Source organism: Mus caroli, chromosome 5 (genome assembly GCF_900094665.2).
Source record: "Mus caroli chromosome 5, CAROLI_EIJ_v1.1, whole genome shotgun sequence".
NCBI classification, from domain to species: domain Eukaryota; kingdom Metazoa; phylum Chordata; class Mammalia; order Rodentia; family Muridae; genus Mus; species Mus caroli.
The window spans coordinates 62920025-62938209 of NC_034574.1; the positions used below are offsets into that span (position 1 = coordinate 62920025).

Genomic DNA, 18185 nt, shown 5'->3' on the forward strand with positions numbered 1-18185 from the left:
TCCCTGAGATGGGTTTCCTGTAAGCAGCAAAATGGTGGGTCCTGTTTGTGTAGCCAGTCTATTAGTCTATGTTTTTTTTTATTGGGGAATTGAGTCCACTGATAAAAACAGTGGTTAGATGCCACTAAGTAGGTGGCAATTCCTTAACCATATTTGTGTTATTAGGCCCAAGGTCCTCTTCCATCCTTTTTAAGGGGAGTGTTAACCTTCTCTCCTTTCATACAACACAAGTTGTAGTGTTTTAATTAATTTATTATTTTGTGATGAGCAACACGATAAGGCTGAGGTTTGGACCCCAGATCTAGGTAATGGTTCATTAATTGTATGTTTCTTTGGTAAACACAAGTCAGATCAAGAGTAAATTGTCTGTCACTGGTGTTTTTTTTTCTGTCACAGAAGGTAGGATCACATGTGGCTTGCTCTATGCTAAGCACTTTTCCCATTCTTTATATATATATATATATATATATATATATATATATATATATATATATTGAATGACAAATATTTACTGTGTATATTTAAACTTGTGATTGTCTTATATGGGATAAGGACATAACAATAAACCAAAGGAACCAAATACGTATGCTTATGAAACTTCCAGTTTTGCTGTAAAGAAAAAAAGACATATGTTATCAGTATTTTTAAAAGAAGATTTTCATTAATTCTATTAGTTCAGAATATTCATTATTTTCTATATATGTGTTAGTTTCTATTCTGCTTAGATGGGTCATGTATAGTTGGAATGAAAAAAAAATCCTTCCAACAAAGGAGCTTCCAACGGATAGGGCTTTGGTTTGTCTAGAATTTCATACTTTATGAATTTGAGATACAGTTTCATCTATGTTGGCATGACATTTCTCCCATACCTTGTATCTACACACCTTTTAAACTATTTATTAACACTGTTTTAAGGCTGTACAATTTCTAAATATATCTTATTTTATCTATTACTCCATTGAAAATGCCTTTAAGTTGAAAAATTAAAGGTTTCATTATGGCAGAACCTTCAAAAACATCAAGGTAGATATTTCCCTCCTCTGGTTTCTCTGGATAATTCTGTCTCTTTAGAGTTGTTATCTTTAGAACTTTGGGTTTCATCACTTTATACATTTCCTTTAAATAACTATGAATTTTACACACAAAATGTATATGTATATACTAAATTTTAGGTATTTTATTTCATAGTATTTTCTACCAGTGGATAGAAAGATATCTTCATTTATTAATATTTTCTTATATTCTAACAAATATTTTTGTGTATTTTTACAGTTTCATACACATACACACAAAAAAACACACATGACCTATCATGATTATAATCCCTTAATCATTCTTCTGAGATCACTAGGTAAATTTATATATTTTCATGTTTATCCTCACATAACATTTTTCTTCTATTATAAAGATGAAAAATGGAAGAAGTCATTATAAAACTTAGTAATTTTATACTTCTCTGATAGGAATTTTAAGGTAAATTGATTTTTTTCACTAAAGAATATATCTTGTTTATTAGGTTCATAGAAAACATGAAACAGAAAAATTGACTATATTTGAAAATTAATTTTTAAGTAGGCACCTACACGCCACACTTTTTAGTAAAGTAATTTTCATTGTAATTTCCTTCTCAAGGTTTTTTGTTGTTGTTGATTTTTTACTTTTTACTTGAACTTGTTAAACTCGAAAATGTTGCATGTTATAATTAACTTTTTTTATGAAATGTGTATAGGCATCCAATTGCCTCAAAATATTTCTTAAAATGTCAATAGTGACACCTTTGTCAGCAGATAAGTGAACCTGATCTAGATTCTAGAGGACAGGACCTAGAAATGTAACTAGGGCATTTGGCTATGACATCAGTGCTCCAATCATTACAGGAATTGTGTCTTTAATTAAATTTGCACTCTGGTGCCAATTCAAAACTTTGCTTCTCACACAAAGTCCATTATAAAGCCAAAACCATTTTCAGGCTTCAGTGAATTGTAAGTGAAGACAAAAGGTCACCATATCAATGCAAAGTTTTTATTCAATAAATGTGTTATTCAGCTCTGTTAACTCTTTCAGTTATTGGCAACACTAAAATATTAATATAATTACAATAGATATGAAGAGGACTACAACTTTTTTATATTACTTAATTTCATTGCAGGTACAGAACAGTAATGTTTAGGTAGTGATAAGGATAATATCCCTAGGGAAAGACAATTTAGTCTTCAGGAATAAAATACTACTCACACAGAGTGGGAATGAACTTGGATTTTGAAGCACCTAGCAATGATAAACTTTTTTTTTTGATTTTTAATATTTTTATTACATATTTTCCTCAATTACATTTCCAATGCTATCCCAAAAGTCCCCCATAGCGCCCCCCCACTTCCCTACCCACCCATTCCCATTCTTTTGGCCCTGGCATTCCCCTATATTGGGGCATATAAAGTTTGCAAGTCCAATGGGCCTCTCTTTCCAATGATGGCCGACTAGGCCATCTTTCGATATATATGCAGCTAGAGACAAGAGCTCCGGGGTTCTGGTTAGTACATCATGACTTGAGCATTATATAATATACATGTGGATCAAAATATCACATCCCATCGCATAATTATATGTTCATTAAAAGTCATATAATAAGGAAGTATCTCATTGGGTAGAGCACTTGTTACATAACCCAGATAAACTGAGTTCAAATCCTCAGCCCTACATAGAAACTGACTGGCTGTATACATGTGTCAATACAACCACTGGGACAGAGATAGGTGGAGCCCAGGAGCTCATGAATTAGCCATCTTCACTGAAAATACGGGCTTTCAGGTTCAGTAAGAGCAGATTTCTCAAAACTTAAGATGGAAAGAACTAGAAGAGGCAACTGAAGATAATCATCTGTTCTCCACATGCACAGTCACATGCTTCTGTGGACACACATGGACATACATCACACACAACATAACACATACACAAAACACACACATACACAAATAGGTTAATTGAAATCAAATACATTTGTTCTAAGGTTTCAACACATCAGCATTTTATGTTTATGGCATTTATTTATCAATATTGATTTTATTTATTTAATTTATGAACTTAGACTTATCTTGCCATTTTGAATTTACATTTATGGGATAAATTCTTTGTAGTTTTAAAATAATTTCTATTTAGAAATTCAAAAGTCCTGAGGCTTTTAGAGAAGATGAAGTAAATTGAATAATAACATCCTTATTTCTTTGATAATGAAACATAGTGCATAAAAGGCTGAAGATCTTACCCATCATAAAACTGCTACCAAGGTTGCCATTTTAGTACAGTTCTGAACACAGCTGTAGGTCAACCACTGAACAATGAAATCCAGAAAGTCAAGTCCTTTTTAGAACTCCTTTCTGATGGAGGAAGCTACTAAAATTGAGTCAATGCAGTGCATTTTCTTTCAAAAATATTCAAATTTTTTTCATGCTAGAATTGTGAGCTCCTTTAATTGCAAGCTTTCAATGTGAGTAGAATTTGTAGAAAACTTTTGTTAAAAAGATAGATCTATTTTGTTAAAAGGAGACATTTTATTTCATTCTTAAATGTGGTTAAATTCAATATTTGGATATTATGGTAATCCAGTTTTATTAAATGGCTTTATGGCTAATCTTTCACTTATAAGTGGTTTTGAGATTTTCCTATATAAGTAATATATTTACATTGTTTTCTTTTTGTCTCCCATTTTGTTATCCTTGTCTCCCCAATTCACTCTCTAATTAATGAATTCTATTTTTTTTCATTATTATTGCTACATATAAAAATATTCATATATTTATTTATATTTGATCATTTATAACATGTTTAATTATATGTATTTGTCTATGGTTCATGTCTATCTGTGTACATGCAATTATATATACATATATATGTTATAAATATATATTTATAAATATATGTTTGTAAGTACAACTACCTGAGTCCCTCTAGTGTTGCTCATTATGTATGTGTGCTCAAAGCACTAGGGATGCGATAACCTATCAGGGAGTTGTTTGACTGACCCTTAGTTTGGGAGTGTAGACTAGATTAGATAAGCAGTTTGTTTCAATTTACTTCCATATCTAGTGGCTAAAATATGTGAGGTTTATATTCTTAGCTAATAATTGGGAACAAAATATTTGCTTGTGGGGGTGGCATAAAAAGCCAAAACTTGCATCTGAAATCATTCAACAAATACTATACAGAGTTTCATCTTTCCACTGAAAGGACAGGTGTTTGGTGTTTTAATCTCTTCAAAGCAATTAGATTTATATCATTTCAAACGCACAGTTGCTTGTAAGATATTCACAAAATGTAAGTAAAAGTTCATACTCGTCTGTTGTCTTAATCCTTCCTTCCTGTACATAAACATCACCTTGGCTTTCCTATTTCTCTGTATTCGATTCAAACAGATGCATACACCAGAGGGCATGTGCTCAATGGGGATCATCATGCCCGTCTCACAGCCCCGTTTTGGAGGGTAACAGTGCAGTTGAGCATCAGTGCTGCCTGTATGGGGATGTGAGCTGAGACATTTTAGGGAATGACTACCACAACCAAAAGGAGCGGCAGCTGCTCTTAGCTCGATTCAGCAGGAGCCATGAATAAATTACACACTGTGGGAGCCTATTTGTGAACTAAAATTTCCAAAGTTCCTGCTTTTACTTTATGCTCCATTTCTCTGAGCTGCTCTTTTGTTTTTCATTTTTTTTCTTCAAAGGTAGCAATGCTGTCTTTGCTACAATGTAATTAATTTTTAAAAAGTTAACAGCATAGAGAACCTCAAGAGTTGCCTCAAAGACACCCAAGGCCAAGGCTTCAGGACAAAGGGGATTCATTTGCCTGGAAAGGACAGGGGACAGAGAATAAGACACAAAGTCAGCAAATAAAGAAAAGGGGAGAAGGGGACTGGAAGAAGGGAGAGGGGAGGGAAGGGGTAAGGGAGGAGGGTAAGGAGTATTTCACTGGAGATGACAAAGGATTACCTCTGGATAGACATGAGAAAGATGTTTCCCATAGGTTAAAGGCAGTTCATAATGGTAGAATGGGGAATCCTGTATTAGGGTTATGACATTAAATTTTAATTGGGCGTGTTAATTAGGTGAGTCAAAAGAGGCCTTTGATTGCTGATATTCAATAGTTTGATAGCTGGACCTTTGTAGTCAGCCTTAAAAGGAGGAATTGGTCAAATAAGGGAATAGACCTTGGTGATTAACTTTAGGCACGTAATCTAATGGTTTTTAGCAAGGCAGAGGAAATCAGAGAGAAGGGCAAGGCTTGCCAGTGCCATGTTTGCCAGGTCTGAGCTGGTTAGAGTCCCTCAAGCAATACTTGGATATGCTTTTAAATGAGGTAAATGTATTTTCCACAGAGGGCAATTGAATTCTTATACAATTTTGTGCCTGCAAGTATGAAGTGGCTTTAATGTGGGAACTAATTGTCTAGTCTGGGCCCAGAGCATTGTTCCTGACACACAGTCTATAATTTTGAAAAAAATAAATTACATGTTATAGGGTAATGGGACAATTTTATTGGTTGCATATTTTGTGTGCATACTGAAGAAGACAGAGAGATTTTTCTACTTTTTTATTTGCATACTTTATAAAGAATAAGAATATCATCCCTAATTTTTTTATTTACCAGCGATGTTGCTTGCAGACAGATTCTTGGTTGGAGGCAAGAACCCATGCCCACTTTTCCTTCTCAAAACCGTGAAACCCCTTCTTTTCTCAGTCTGCACATGACTTTCACTTGCTACTGTATTCACTATGGGTTCACATGTGCATCAGTTCTGTAGTGTCTGGAGGTCACTGTTTCCTTGGAGTCATCTCTTGCCTCTGGCTCTTACAGTCTTTCTGACTGCTCTTCAGCACAGAGCCCTGAGCCTTGAGAGGACAGATTCATTTTCTCTAGTGTAATGTCACTAGGTGTATCAACCACACTTTAATGTGATGGTCAATACCTAGAGGTAGTTGATAACAAAAGAAAATGAGCCCAGTGGGGTGTGTGTGTGTGTGTGTGTGTGTGTGTGTGTGTGTGTGTGTGTGTGTGTGTGTCTGTCTGTCTGTCTGTCTGTCTGTCTGTCTGTCAGTATAGTCTCATCTTCTTTGTTTGAGCAATTTTTGGCGTTTTTTTTTCTTGTACATACACATGCTTATACATTCTTGGGGATTAGGGAAAAGAATCAAGAGTTTTGTCTCCATAACTCCAAGCTACTCTCATCCTTGCCCAGGGCAGCATTCATTTTCCTGTGGGCATCAGTCAGTGAAAGGATGCTTAATGAATGGAAGCAATGAGAATAAGAGATGATGTGCCTGCTCTAAGCAGGACTTCTATATTACTACTTCTACCATCATGGCTTGGGAAACAACATTGTAAAGGAGGTAGAGTGAGTCTAAGAGCTAAAGAAAGGGATGAATATCTAAGAACATTGTCTTCTCCACATGGCATACTATTGCATTCATGAACTCTCCAGCACTGGTCAGCTGTACAGGGCATGAACAAGATCAGCTACTAAAACCTAGAATAGATGGGCTAGATCTCCAGATGACAGCCTTACTCAGGAACTAATGGGGCTTAATAGTTACTTGGAAGTTTCTCATGCTCCAAAGCATGCCCATGTTATATATGGGCAGCATTAACTAGATATATTGGGCTGTCAAACAAATATGAACTTGGGAAGGGGCAGTTTGGATGACATGGGGAGAACTGGAATAGGTCAAGGAGTTAGACCAGTCCAGGTGATCCAATACTTTTCCCAGCATCTGTAAGCACTCCCACACACATCACATCTCTCTCTATTCTCTCTCTCTCTCTCTCTCTCTCTCTCTCTCTCTCTCTCTCTCTCTCTCACACACACACACACACACACACACACACACACAGAGANTCTCTCTCTCTCTCTCTCTCTCTCTCTCTCTCTCTCTCTCTCTCACACACACACACACACACACACACACACACACAGAGAGAGAGAGAGAGAGACTGAAGAATAAAATATAATTTAAAAATATGAACCAAAAACACTAAAAGGAGACATCTTTCCATCTACACAAACTTAAGTGCCCTAGTGACGTGCAGAGACAAGTCACTTTCCTACAGTTAAGTCTTTGCTCCAGAGTACAAGTTTCCCTTCCTCACTCATAGAAGAGGAATCCCTGCATTGTTGCACAGAACTTTCTTTGAATTGAAATCTTTCCTGGAGGGATGCTTACTAAGACTCTGGTTGTGAATAAAACTTGAAAGTTTCATGAAGTAAAAACCTAATACATCTCAGGAAGTTTCAATAACCCAGAGGTTTCCTACAGCCCTCTCTCTAAGGTTATATTGTTGTTACAGCTGCTGGGAAGAGGAGCCTATGACTTGTCCAGGCAATCACAGGCCATTAAGCGTGTCCTTTTTTGGAGTTAGCACCCATGCTGTGGTGGACTTCTTAGTGATGTTGTTTGGTTTGAACCATCTGTGCTTCTTTCTATAAGTAACTGCAACAGACTCACTGGTCCAGTAAGGTAGAGTTACACGAAATCATTAATTTGGTCATTGGTGATGCTCTCTCTGGGATGAATACTTGTTTGCTCATATCTCCTCAGGTACCATTCATTATATAACAGATTGTTTTGCCCTGCCTCTTCTACTTATTATCGTGAGGATTTCAAATTCAGTTCCACATCACTTGCTATGACTGTCTGTGTCTCTCCCTCAGAATTCCCAAGCTCACCTTCCGGTTTCTGTTTTGGTTTCCTTGAGGCTTCTCATTTTATAACTGATTAATACAGGTGGAGCGGTTTCCAGGCTCTCTTTACACCTAAGCCCCTGTCCTTTTGACTATATTTTACTGCCTTCTGGAATGGAAATTGATATACTAATTTGGTTGGTTCAAGTTTGTAAGCTGACTCTCCCACCTCAGTGTGAATATGCTACTGAAGTATGGACCACACACTGTAACTATGCACTTTCATAGATGTAACTTAATGGGTAGAATTAAAAAAAACAGCTACCCTTCCTTCTTCCTTTAGTTTACTTGTGTGTGTGTGTGTGAATCTTAGTCATTTGTTGATGAAGACAGTGTGATGATACTGACATTAGCACTATGTCTAATATTTATTAGATATTGTTGGTTGTATACCTTTTGAAGTATTTTACATGATATAACATATCACTCTCTCACACTTTGGCTATGAGATGGATATGATTATCATTCCCATTTCAAAATGATTAAAGGAAGCACAAATTAAGTGACCTGTTCCCAAAACTGCATGTTGAAAGTAAACTCAGCTCCTCCTTTTTGGTACTGCAATCCTTACCTCTGTGTTGTTACTAAGATTGTGATGAGAATTCAAGACTTGGTATAGGAAGGGAGGGATATTAAAGTGATGAATGGAAAAGTCATTATTTAGCTGTCACAGTTCTCAAGACGAAAATAAATGTTTAAACTTAATTTTAAACAGAATGCTACCATAAATATATTGGGTGATATGTCATTCTCATTTTGCTGCTATTTCTTGATATTGATATTTTCAGAAAGTTTTATGGGTGGAATTCAGAGTGCCATGGTCTTATTGACAAGTACACTCATTTTCTCTCCTTGAATAACAACGAATAAAAAAATGCATTATTGCTGTTACCATACACAACACTAGATATAACTTTTAAGTGTAAACCTAGTTTATATTAACCTTTAACAGTTTCCATTTACTGGAAGAAATGAATAGTTTTATTTGTTATCTTTAACTTTGAAATATTTGGGAAACCAATATGGTTTAAGGGCCAAAGCAAATAAGTACACTTTCCCAGCAATTGGTCCTATGAAGAAGCAAAGGAGACAAAAGTGTCAGTATTTTGACAATTCTTTGTCATTTGCCTTTGGTCTGAGATATTTGTTGTTTGTGGGGGAATAATGAAGAAAAATACTTTACTTGTGAAAAATTCTGCAGAGATACTAATACTTTAAAATAATTATATAAACTTGTTCTTACACTATACTTTGTGGGCTCACAATTGAGTTGTTTATATTACTTATATTACCAAATTTATTTTTTTTTGTCTGGAAATTAGGATCTTATCTATATAATTGGAGGAGGAGATAGTATGTTAAAAAATATGGGCAACATGGTGAATTTATCCAAGGATTGTATAAATTGTTGGAAACATTTAGAGATATAAAAACAGTATTCTTTCAGTGTTGTGAAGAAATGAGAAAGAAAAAGAATGGGATGTTTATCTCTTAACTTATTATTTAGCATATTACCTCAGTTGGAATCATGGTTAAAGTGAGAAGTATTGAAGAGGTCTAGAACATGAGATCATTCATAGATACCCTATAGATGCTAATTGACATAGCCACGAGTATCTAGCGCATGATACTACAGGATGCTTGGAGTGATTTTTGGCAAGTAATACCAATGTTAGAAGTTGGAAATCCTGCAATAAATAGCACCTGGGCACTAGAGAGACAGAACCAGCAAATGGTGTATTTTTTTCTAAGTTTGGCTTTCTTTTTAAATCAAACTCTCATTCTTTTTTGTTGAGTACTAAATGGGTTGACTGTATAACATGTGGCTACTTCATTCCTCCTTAGAATAGGGAACAAAATACCCATGGAAGGAGTTACAGAGACAAAGTTTGGAGCTAAGACGAAAGGATGGACCATCCAGAGACTACCTGACCCGGGATTCATCCCATAATCAGCCACCAAACCCAGACACTATTGTATATACCAGCAAGATTTTGATGAAAGGACCCTGATATAGGTGTCTCATGTGAGGCTATGCCAGTGCCTGGCAAATACAGAAATGGATGCTCACAGCCATGTATTGGATGGAACACAGGGCCCCCAATGGAGGAGCTAGAGAAAGTACCCAAGGAGCTAAAGGGGGCTGCAACCCTATAGGTGGAACAACAATATGAACTAACCAATACCCCCCCCCCAGAGCTCCTGTCTCTAAGCTGCATATGTAGCAGAAGATGGCCTAGTTGGCCATCATTGGGAAGAGAGGCCCCTTGGTCTTGCAAAGTTTATATGTCCCAGTAGAGGGGAACGCCAGGGCCAAGAAGTGGGAGTGGGTGGGTAGGGGAGCAGGGTGGAGGGAGGGTATAGGGGACTTTCGGGATAGCATTTGAAATGTAAATGAAGAAATTTTCTAATAAAAAATTGAAAAAAAAAAGAAATGCAAAAAAAGAAAGTCATTTATAAATTTTTATTGATTTTGAAAGTATTAATGATAAGCTATTGGATTTTTTACTTGATTAGGGAGGATTATTTGTGATATATGCTGTCTGATAACAGATAATATGGATAAATGGAAAGATTCAATGATTTTAGGAAAAAATAAAAGCAAATTTCAAGTATTTTATACAATAATTGAGAGTTTATCTTTTTGGGAATATAAAATTTTAGTAATTTCTTGCCACAGAGTAAAACTATGTAAGTGGTATGTTAAATGTTCCACTAAATGATATTGGAAATAGAAGGTTTCAAGAACAATATAAAAGATTGAATCAGCATGGGAATAAAATATGACATCCTAGCTACATATTTTAAACTATCAAATGTGAGTTCTGGCATGTCATTTGTTTTTCTATTCATAATTGCATGCTTCGAAATCTGAGAATTACCCAGTACATACCAGATATCAAAAAGGGGGGTGGTAAATGAAAGAATTTTCTATTGATTTAATACTGTAAAATCTCTTCTATACGATCTTTGTGATGGTATTAGAGATGATCTAATTACAGAAGAGTTTTTCTCCCAAGACTAACACTTAGCAGTGTACATGGCTAAGGTTGACCAATTTCTGTCTCATATCAATTAAAGCTTTCATGGGTTTTTACTCAAATGCAGTCATTAATGAGCAGATGCCCAGGGCAGTGATAATTATGATGATAATACTCTGCCCTTACACCATCTCTCTTATGCATGGAAACCTAGATGCTTTACTACAGCAATTATCATAGCACTTATGGGAGATAGGAATATATAATTAATTCCATTTACCTCTAAAAATATAAAGAGAGAGAGATTAAACAACTACCCTAGAAAGATTTATTATCCCTGCTACTTATCATTAAAATTGTCAGACCACAATTTGATTGTTTGAAGATAATTAATAACTGAAATTTGGTAAGTTTTTGATTGAGAAGGAGAACCAATAGGACATATAGATGAAAAAATATGTAGATAGTAATAAATATACAAAAGATATGCAACGAGATGTACTGCATCACACAGCAATAGAGGAAGAATCCCCAGAGACTGCTTTGTGAAGCCACAGGCCCATATAGGTTCATGTGAAATGCCAGGGCAACTCAGGACAGAGACCCAGAGAAGCTGTTGGTGATATCTGTTTTACTCTAGTAAGGGTGCCAGTGTCTGAAAAAAGATAATGATTCAGATCAAGCAAGGAGAACAGATCTTTATAGCCTCCTTTTATGCTCACCTGATCCTTCAGAGAATCAGGTGAGACCATCAGTATTTGTGATGGTTGTCTTCTCTTCTCTTCTGCCAAGTAGTTCTTCCAATAACTGCCTTCTGGAAACACCATCTAGTCTCCCAGAAGTAACATCTTTCCAGCTATCTGGTTATCTTTTACTTTACTTCACAGGATCTAGGGCCTTTCCTCCCATTGATGACTGACTAGGCCATCCTCATCTACGAATACAACTAGAGCCACATGTCCCACCATGTTTTCTTTGATTGGTGGTTTAGTTCCAAGGAGCTCTGGGGGTACTGGTTAGTTCATATTGATGGTCCTCCTATGGGGCTTCAGAACTCTTCAGCTTCTTGGGTAATTTCTCTAGCTTCTTCACTGGGGACCTTGTGCTCTGTCCAATGGATGATTGTGAGCATCCACTTCTATATTTACCAGGCACTGGCAAAGGCCCTCAGAAGACAGCCATATCAGGCTCCTGTCAGCAGGCTCTTGCTGGCATCTGCCATAGTGTAGGGGTTGATGGTTGTTTATGGGATGGATCCCCAAGTGGGACAGTATCTGAATGGTCATTCCTTCAGTCTCTGCTCTGAATTTTGTCTCCCTAACTCTTTCCATGGGTATTTTGTTCCCCCTTCTGAGGATTCTGAGCTTCTGGACTAATATCCACTTATCAGTGAGTGCATATCTAGTGACTTCTTTTGTGATTGGGTTACCTCATTCAGTCTGATATCCCCCAGATCCATCCATTTGTGTAAGAATTTCATAAACTCATTGTTTTTAATAGCTGAGTAGTACTCCATTGTGTAAATGCACCACATTTTCTGTATCCATTCTTCTGTTGAGGGACATCTGGGTTCTTTCCAGCTTCTGGCTATTATAAATAAGGCTGCTATGAACATAGTGGAGCATGTGTCCTTATTACATGTTGTAGCATCTTCTGGGTATATGCCCAGGAGTGGTATTGCTGGATCTTCCAGTAGAATTATGTCCAATTTTCTGAGGAACTGTTGCGCCCACCTCGGCCGGCAAGGAAGACACAACATGGTCGGATTCTTCTCAACAGAATTTATTGCAGGAATGCCTCCAAGCTGCTATGGGGACCCTAGGAACCCAGGGAGGACTCCTTATATACACCCCATCACTGGGGAGGGCTGTGTGTCCTCCTGGGATTGGTCAGCCTGTCGACACTTCATTAGCATGCATCCACTCAGGAGGGGTTGGCACCAAGTGGTGACTAGTGCAGGCACAGTAAGGTTGTTTATGGCCACAGTGTACCGGAAACTGGCGCCATCTTTTAGGTGTCAGCTGCCTACAAGGAACCACCAAACTGATTTCCAGAGTGGTTGTACCAGCTTGCATTCCCACCAGCAATGGAGGAGTGTTTCTCTTTCTCCACATCCTCGCCAGCATCTGCTGTCACCTAAGTTTATGATCTTAACCATTCTGACTGGTGTGAGGTAGAATCTCAGGGTTGTTTTGATTTACATTTCCCTGATGATTAAGGATGTTGAACATTTTTTTAGGTGGTTCTCAGCCATTTGGTAGCTGAAATTTTGCAATGGTTAAACCATGAATTTGTCTGCTATCTTTGGTGCAGAAATGAGATGGAAGAAAGGTTCATACATTCTGAGATTTATCTACCCATCCACTCCTGAAGATCTAGTTCAAATACATTTACAAATTGTTTCCTCCCCACAGATTAAGATGGTTGAACTCTCTTAACTCTTTGGATTGCACAAATGCAGAAATATGGTATTCAGCTCTCCATATGAAATATTGGTATTATTTATTTTTCTGTTTTCAATGCTCTTCTTTCATTCCTTGCTTGTACAATAAATCCACATTAGATATTAAGATCTATCTTGATGTCTTTCAACTGAATTTTTTAAAATTGTCTGTGTATGGGTATTTGGCCAGAATGTCTATCTGTGTATCAAATACATCCTTAATGCCAGTGACAGTCAGAAGAGAAAATCAGATTCTTTGGAACTAGAGTTACAGACAGTTGTGAGACATCATGTGGGTACTGAGACACAAACCCAGGTCCACTGGAAAAACAGCCAGGGCACTTAATCATTGAGCCATCTCTCTACCTCATTGCCTGTTTTGTTGTTGTTGTTGTTGGTGGTGGTGGTGGTATTTGTTTGTTTGTTTGTTTTAAAAAACATCTTAGTTACATTGCTTCAACAAGTAAGCTTACATTTGACTGGATCTTGTTTTGTGTATGTAGAAACATCACTACTTTTATAGTATATACATCCATGTATATTTGTATGTATCAGTTTGGGGGCTTTAAACTACCTTTTTTTTTCCTTTTGTTAAGTGACAAAATACAATTACTCATAGATAGTTTTCTTTTGTGTGGGTGGTGGTGTGCATGTTTATGTGTGGAAATATTGTGTATGTGTCTATATATGTATGTACATGTGGATGCATGTGAAAGCCTGATGGTCATATAAAAATCAATCCCCGTTTTTTTCTATATAATTCACAGGGGCAGAATCTCACAGTTAACCTCAGCATTCGGTCATATGACTGCCTTGATTAGTTAGCTTACTCTGGTGATCTTTCTCTTTCTTCAAAGGATGGAATGACAAGCAGACCTCATGACCACCAAGCATTTTTGTGGGCTCTGCGAATCTGAACCAAGACTCATATTCACGTAAAACACACATTTTACACATTCATGTATTTAACCACTGAACCAGCAATCCAGCCCTACAAATATTTTTGACAGAGTAACATAAAACCCCAATGGGACACTTACAAAGCATACCTTTAATAGTCATTTTTAATAAAAGTGTTAAGGGTAGAATGCTTTCAATGATGGTTCATTGAGCTCAAATAATTTTATTAAAATGAGTTTCTCTTTTTTTCCCCTTTTTTTGCTCAACTCTTATGGTGTATTATACAGTGTATGGACTTTACCAATGATCTATTTATAATCACAAGATGTTGGAAACTACTTAACGTAAAACCGTTCAGTTTAAGTTCATTGTAGGCAACTTTATCCCAATATCCCAGCATACTTGAAACCACAGTATACATTTCATTGAGCAGTATTGGCTAACTGGTTACATCATATCAAGCCTTCTTTCCAGGACATAATATGTGGTGTCAGCCTGGAAAAACTAAGGTGTATCCTTGCAGTACGGTTGGGATGGCTCTGTATCCAGTCCATTGCATGATTGTAATATGCTTCAGGAATGTGTACTTACTTATCATCTCCAGGATTTTGTATATGATTATAAAGCTTTCACACACATCAGTAGTGATGCTAGCTTTCAGCCCAACCCAGGATCAGATATATGATGCAGAATCTAGTCTTATTCAGTATCTTCCAACTTAAACTGGTCATAGCGGTGATCCTACAATCCTAGCACTTATTAAACTGAGGCAGGAGGATCTTAAGTATAAGACCTATTGGGACTTCAGAGTGCAATTTTTTTCAAAGAACACTTCAAAACAAAGTTAAAAAGTGATTTCCAGTTCCTCCTTCAATGCAGGACTGAAGCATTCAGGATAACCTGGTCATCCTTCCTCCTAAGCTCCATATGGTCTGTGGGCTATATTGTGGGCATTGTGAGCTTTTGGGCTAATATCCACTTATCAGCGAGTATATATTATGTGTGTTCTTTTGTGTCTGGGTTAGCTTACTCAGGATGATATATTCTAGTTCTATCCATTTGCCTAAGAATTTCATGTAGCCATTGTTCTTAACTGCTGAGTAGTACTCCATTGTGTGAATGTACCATATTTTCTGTATGCATTTCTCTGTTGAGGGACATGTGGGTTGTTTCCAGCTTCTGGCTATTATAAGTAGGCTGCTATAAACATAGTGGAGCATGTGTCCTTGTTATATGTTGGAGCATATTTTGGGTATATGCCCGGGAGTGGTACAGCTGGGTCTTCAGGTAGAACTGCTTACAATTTTCTGCGGAACCACCAGATTAATTTCCAAAGTGGTTGAACCAGCTTGCAATCCCACTAGAAATGGAGGAGTGTTCCTCTTTCTCCACATTTTGGCCAGCATCTGCTCTCATCTGAATTTTTATCTTAGATATTCTGATTAGTGTAAGGTGTAATCTCAGGGTTATTTTGATTTGCATTTCTCATGACTAAGGATGTTCAACATTTCTTCAAGTGCTTCTCAGCCACTTAAGATTCCTCAGTTAAGAATTTTGTTTAGTTCTGTATCACATTTTTAATAGAGTTATTTGATTCTCTGGAGTTTAACTTCTTGAGTACTTTGTATATATTGGATATTAGCCCTCTATGGGATGTAGGGTTGGTAAAGATCTTTTCCCAATCTGTGGGTTGATGTTTTGTCCTATTGACCATGATTCAGTGTATCTGTTTTGATGTGGAGGTCCTAGATCCACTTGGACTTGGACTTTGTACAAAGAAATGAGAATGTATTAATTTGCATTCTACCACCAGTTGAGCCAGCACCATTTGTTGAAGATGCTGTCTTTTTTCCAATGGATGGTTTTAGCTTTTTTGTCAAAGATCAAGTGACCATAGGTTTGTGGGTTCATTGAGGGAGGTGAAGGAAAGGGGGACATGAGAGGGAGAGAGGAGGGGGAGGAAGTATGGGGTGAGGAGTATCAGATACTGTAGGAGATGGGAGAGAGGTACAGAAGGTCAGGAAATTGAATAAAAATGTGTAGCAGTGGGGTTTGAGGAGCTAGTGGTAGCCACTGGAGGGTCCCAGACACCAGGGAAGCGAGAGGCTCTTAGGACCTAACAGGGATGACTTTAGTCAAAATGCACAGTGAAGTGGAGATAGAACCTACAGAGACTATCTCTAGCAGATATGCATGGCCCTCAGTTGAGGGATGAGACAACCAACTTATATCAAAATTTTTAATCCAGAAATGTTTTGGTTCAAAGGAAAGACAGGGTCAAAAAATGGAGCAGAGGCTAAAGGAAGGGCCATCTGTGAACTGCCCTAGAAGGGAATCCATCATGTTTGCAGACAATAAAATCAAACACTGTCGCTGTTGCCAAGAGGTGCTTGCCATCAGGAACCTGGTGTGGCTGTTCCTTGGGAGGTTCTACCAACAACTGACCAACGCAGATGTAGATGCTTGGACCTAACTAACCATCAGACTGAAATCAGGCACCCTGATGGAGTCCTGGTGATTGGAAGAGCTGACTGGGATTACAACCACATAGAAAGAACAATGTCAGCTGGCCAGACGACCCAGTGCTTCCAGGGACTAGACCACCAACCAAGGAGTGTACAGGTAGGAATCCATGGCTACAGATACATATGTAGCAGAGGATAGCCTTGTCTGACATCAATGGGAGGGGAGGCCTTTGGTCTTGTGGAGGTTTGATGCTCCAGTTTAAGGGGATGCTGGAGTAGTGGGGCAGAAGACGGTGGATGGATGGGAGAGTACCCAGAAAGGCAAAGAGGAAGGGAGAGAGGACAGATATGAGATGAGGGGTTTGTGGAGGGATAACCTGGAAAGGGGATATCATTTGAGATGTAAACAAATGGAATGATAAGAAAAAGTGATTTCCTAGTGAGTGAAAAGTTCCCATTTTATCAATGTCCACCTGTTTCTGAGCTATAAATGTAGAATGATAGTAGGAAGGTATATATTTAGCATATAAGTCAGGGAGGCTGCTGAAGGATTTACAAGGAAGTTTGCCAATAACAGGTAGTAAAGTGACTCAGGCCCCCTTGGGCTGTATAACCCAGTACTGATTCTGTGACTCACCACAGAACTATTTGAAATCTAGCTCTTTTGTGTGTGCATGAAACTGAATTTTAGTTATGTTTTCATCAGTAACAATGGAAAGAATAATTGATGGCATTCTTTTGTTTTTGAGATTGTAGTTTCTTACCCTTCTGGAAAATAACATTATTTTCCACTTCCCGGAATCTGAAGTCTTGTTTGAAAAATTGCCTAAAGTATAAATTTGTAACTTCTAACTTTTTTTTCAGGTTTACAAGTAATTTGCTGTCATACTTTAAGGCATTTTTAAATATTTGAATCACCTGGTTGCTTAAACTTTCCTGGCTTTGTTTAACCTTTTCTCTCTTTATTTTTGGGACTAAGTTACCCTTTTACCCTAAAACTTAAGTGCATTTCTTCTGAAAATACAGGTGCATTGTCTTACAAAAATCTTTATAAATATTGCTAGAAAATGACTATAGATAAAAATGACAAAGCTAATGCACCTATTAAGATGTTGGTAGTTGTTTGAGAGAAGATTCTCTTTATGTGTCATACCTGTCTTACATTCTTATTCTAGTTCATTCTGTTACCTATTTCTTTGTTTCTTTTCATTTATTTCCTAACATCCACAGAGTTCAACAGAGTCCATTTTTAGCATCATAATTAATATGCAGGGAGTCACTTGACTAAAATTCTTTTACTCCTCATAATCTCACCCACTAACTTGAATCGCTAATAACTTGAAACCATTTCTCTTGTCTGGTCTTGCTAATCTTCTCTATGAGGAATCATCCATGTTCTCTTACTTCCCAGTTCCTATCTCCACACACACATAGCAAATATCCTGTATCTAATGCAAATGAGAGCATCACTATGCACTGCTAGATCTTATTCATGGACCTTGATGAGGCGTGATAGTAGGTTTCTCTCTACTATATTATACTCATGTGATAGCTTTGCTAGTTAGTGTTTTATTACCATTATCTTAAAATAAAGCCCACAAGTTCATCAGCTATTTGTAGTTGGATATGCCACATTTTTATTGGATAATAATTTAGCTTTTCCTTTT

At 37.2% G+C, this 18185-nt stretch overlaps 1 non-coding gene across 1 annotated transcript; it reads right to left on the reverse strand.

Annotated features, from left to right (window-relative positions):
- Positions 1-102: 102 nt before the first annotated feature.
- Positions 103-228, reverse strand: LOC115031236. Its single transcript, XR_003836847.1, has one exon. It is a non-coding gene; the product is annotated as a U6atac minor spliceosomal RNA (small nuclear RNA).
- Positions 229-18185: the final 17957 nt, after the last annotated feature.